This window comes from Oratosquilla oratoria, chromosome 13 (assembly GCF_046742065.1).
Source record: "Oratosquilla oratoria isolate Oo_2021 chromosome 13, ASM4674206v1, whole genome shotgun sequence".
Taxonomy (NCBI): domain Eukaryota; kingdom Metazoa; phylum Arthropoda; class Malacostraca; order Stomatopoda; family Squillidae; genus Oratosquilla; species Oratosquilla oratoria.
In genome coordinates this window covers 63,768,769-63,773,768 of record NC_134789.1, presented here as the reverse complement: position 1 = coordinate 63,773,768, position 5,000 = coordinate 63,768,769, and positions in this window count along the sequence as shown.

The window sequence follows — 5,000 nt, the reverse complement described above, 5'->3', positions numbered from 1 at the left end:
TGTGTGTGTGCGTGTAAGGTCACAGCATTACCCATAGATCGGTCATACGAGCTCTGGGCTCTCTTCCGGGAGGGAAATAGCTGTCGATCACGAATCCAACACGTGATCCAAAGACCATGGTGAATCACATACACACACACACACACACACACACACACACACACACACACACACACACACACACACACACACACACACACACACACTCACATATACACACACAAATACACATACGCACACACATTGACGCACACAGAGACAAGCTCACGCAAAACACCAACGCGTGCGCGTACATATACAAATACGAGTAAAAACTAGTAATTCAGGTAAAATAATTTGTCATCTTAGATCAATGCTTTCAGTCCTTCACTTTTGCTTCCCATCTAACTCCTCTACGTCATAGAGGTTCCAGTTTTTTAAGTTCGATATCATTGGGGCCCAAGAATCAAACATTGTTAAACCAGTAGTTAACCAGTGGTTACCCAGTCGTTAACCAGTCGTTAACTAGTCGTTCACATGCAGCTGTTCGATTAGAGTGACTCTCAAACTACGGTCTGTGGGACCCCAGGGAACTGTAGAAATTCACAATAGGGTCCACTCATCGAAAACGGGCTGTGATTGGTGGATTCCAGATGACATGAAGCAGTGTTGAAGCAATCTTTAGGAAGTTAAAGAGTATTAGTACTTTGTGACATTCAGTGCCTCTATCCTTACGAACAAGATTGCACCGAAATAGTTGAGTCGTACAGACGTTTAAGGAAATATATCAGGAGAGCAGCAAAACAAAGAAATAGAAGAAGTAAAAAATAAACCTGTCTTTTTGCGTGGAGGCTAGTCTCAAGTCATAAAAGAATGCGTGACTTTGGTCTGTAGGAATGTCGCTAATGTTACTTTAATGATGACTACAGAAATCGTACAGTCAATACCATGTATGCATATATATATATATATATATATATATATATATATATATGTATATATATATATATGTATATATATATATGTATATATATATATGTTGTAAAAATAATCACAAAAACGCGTGACTAGATGATCATGTAGAAACCACAAGGAAAATAAAGTTCAGAATACTAAACGTTTTCGTCTATTACAGAATTACAAATAATACTTTTTTAACATTGTCCCAGTCAATGCTATGGTTTGTGTCCCTTACATGGACAAAATCCCCATTAGACATTTGGCCTGTCCTTATACTATATCTGTGTTGATTCATCCTTATATTTAATTCTTTACCAGTTTGGCCACTGTAACAGGAGCTACTGTGTTTAGAGGGAATACTATAGACACATCCTACATTATTCCAAGAGGAATTTTTAATGAAGAGTTCTTTGATGGCCCTGTTTTTGAAAATAACATTAATATTGAACTCCTTAAGAGTGCGAGGATGTCTTACAATGTTTTCATAAAAGGGAAGAACTAAAATATTTTTCTTGCAAAAAGTATCTTTTTGGGATGTATTAAAATAAGACTTCCTGGCCCTATATTGTGTTTTATCTGTAGCATATTTAGGATACTTCAAGCCCGATGTAATCTCATGTATTTTTCTTATTTCTTGGTCTAAAAATTATGTACTGCAAGTTCTATAAGTTCTTAAAAACATGGGTGAAAAACAGAAACCTTAGTATTAACATGATGTGCAGAATAGAAATGGACATATGACAAAACATTGGTTGGTTTCCTAAAAATGTCAAATCTAAAACATCTATCTATTCTAATAATAGAAACATCTAAAAGGGGCAATTTGTTATCTTGTTCTACCTCCGTTTTAAATTTAATAGAAGACACTAAATCATTCAATTTAGTAAGAAAAATTTCCAAATTAATATCAGTGGGCCAAATACATAAAATGTCATCAACATATCGAAACCAGATGACTTTACGTGGGAGAATACAAGGTAGCAATTCCCTTTCAAAGACCTAAATATGCAAATTGCTCAAAACTGGGATAAGGGATTCCCCATAGCCAGACCAAAATTTTTAGCATAAAATTCATCATTAAAAACAAATTTAGTCAACCACACAAAGTTTAATCACGGCGTAAGCAAATTGTGAACGTTCAACAAAAACCGAAGGAAGTTGAGTCACCTGGTGTTTATTGTTTGCCCTGCAAAGATTGTGATTTGGTTTACTTGGGTCAAACCGGGAGAGACTTGAACACTAGATTGGCAGAACATAAAAGGTCAATTAGGTATGGGCAAGAAAACTTGGCTGTATTTCTTCATGTCAAAAATAAGAATCATTCTTTCGATTGGGGTAAGGCCAGATTAATGTTCAAGTCCCACTGCGGTTTCAGGAGGAAAATAGTTGAATCAGCATTAATTGAGGAATGCCCTAATATTAATATTTTTAAAGGGCAGTGGACACCTGACATTATTTCACGCGCGGCAGTTAACAAGCTGGTACGGACATTACAACCCCCCCTCCTCACCCCCTCCCTCCTCCGCCACCCCAGTTTGCCCCGCACCTGAGTGAGGTCATCTGTCCACATCTCTTCCTGTCTGTAGCTTATAAGTCCACTCTGTACTCTACTCTATGTACTTTCCTGAAGAGGGCTACAGTTGATAGCCGAAATATAGGATTCTTCTTTATTTAAAGTTTATTTTCTCCGACTGTGGGTTCCTGTTTGTCATATATATATATATATATATATATATATATGTATATATAAATATATATAATATATACTCGTATATATATATACATCTATATATATATATATAAACATATATATATAAATATGCATATATATATGTATATATATATATATATATATATATATATATATATATATGTATTGCGAAGTTGTCGGCCTAAATGCCCCAGAGATACTCAATAGTGCTCATATTCGGGGATTGGCTTTGCCTTGGAAGTTTTCTGATCCCATTTTGGCTCAACCAATCTTGTGTTGCTTGGGCAGTGTGACAAGGAGCTCCATCTTCCATAAATTGGAGGACTTTTTTACTCATTCTAACAGTAGAGAATATTAGAATAAGTCCTTCCTTTAATATAAAAACATATTTGCCTGAATTGATATTTCCTTGACACTCCACAAGCTCTGATTGACCATCACTCCAAATTACACCCCACACCATTATTGAAATGTCCCCATGTTTCATTGTTGGCTGCAGTCTTTTGAGGTCAAACTCTTGACTACAGAGTTTTCAGACCTATACCCTTCCACTGTCAGAAAATAATGCAAATCGTGACTCATCAGAGAAAATGATAGTGCTCCAAAAGACCACAGGTCTCTTCACCATCTCAACAACATTCTTGCAGCTCTGCAATAGTAATCCAGCTTGTGAAGATGCCTGACAGCTGTTCTGGGACTGACGTCAACTTGTGTTGCTATGTCAGAGGCCTTGCAACGTAGATCTTTTTCGACATTTCTTTTGACAAGTCGCAACGTTCTTTCTGATGGCCCGGGATTAACTAAATGAGGTTTTGTGCCATTGTCGCCCTCTCTGGTGAATTGGACGATCACTCTGTTAACAGTAGAAAGGGGAATAGACAGATTTTCAAATATTTTGCGTTGACTAAGTTCAGTTTCAAGTTAACCCACAACACGACCTCGCTGAAATTCAGATAGGTCTACTGTCCCCTTGGTTCGTGGCAATCTTGATTAATTGTTCATGTAATCTGAAACATAGATCTAGGTAAACATAACATATAAGATAAATTTGAATAGCATTAAGCATTACATAAGAGCAGAAAGGGAATTCTATTGGTGTCTATTCAATGCTGTGATGTCTGTATATATATATATACACACACATATATATATATATATACATATCTATATATATATACATATCTATATATATATACATATATATATATATACATATGTATATTTGTATGTATATATATGTATATATATATGTATGTATATATATATATATGTAAATATATACAGTATATGTATTATATACATATATACATATTATACATATACATATATATATATATATATATTTATATATATATATGTATATATATATATTCTGTGTTAAACACGACATCATTTTGACACTGATTAATTTTCTTACTGAGATTTTCAATTTTTCTCACAGTAGATCTCACTTCAGGGGGTGAGCAAATACAAGGCTTTTATTTTTAATTGACGTTTCGACTTCAGACAGTCATCTACACAGCTATGTATTACGCAAATGACAATTTTGTACAGACAACATGAATTTAAATATAGGCCTTTTGGAAACGCTGAAAGGATCGTGTCAACCTGCATGGATGGGCACATCGCTCTGGAGGGGGATGGGAAGGGGGAGGGAGAGAGAGAGAGAGTCAGGTAGGATGGTTCGTCTCGCCGGGACACCCCGCTGGTCAACAGGGATTGGTGAGGTGGAGGAGGGGAAGAAGAAGGACGTGGGTGTTGCTGCCGATGGGCTCCAAATCTCGACGAGGAATTAAAGAGAGGAATAACAGAAGTCAAAAAAGGTGACAAAAAGAAACCAAATAACTATAGGCCTATAAGTTTGACTTCAATCGTAGGAAAAATAATGGAAACTATCATCAGAGATGCTATCGAATATCATTTAGAAAGTAACCGTTTGATAAATGATAGCCAGCATGGTTTCAGACGGAAACGTTCTTGCGTGACTAGCTTACTCGAATTCTACAACACAGTTATCTCGAATTATGACAAAAGAAACAATATAGATTTAATATATCTAGACTTTGCAAAAGCTTTTGATACCGTCCCACACGAAAGACTACTTACTAAATTAGCTTTGCATGGAATAAGTGGTAGCCTATTAGGTTGGACTAGTAATTGGTTGAAAGGTCAAAAACAGAGAGTTGTTTTAAAATGGAAAAACTCTTGGATGGAAAAGTGTTGCAAGTGGAGTTCCTCAGGGTTCCGTTCTTGGGCCACTTCTATTCATAGTATATATAAATGATATAGACCATGGACTAAAATCTACTGTTTCCAAATTTGCTGATGATACAAAACTGTGCGGAGTGGC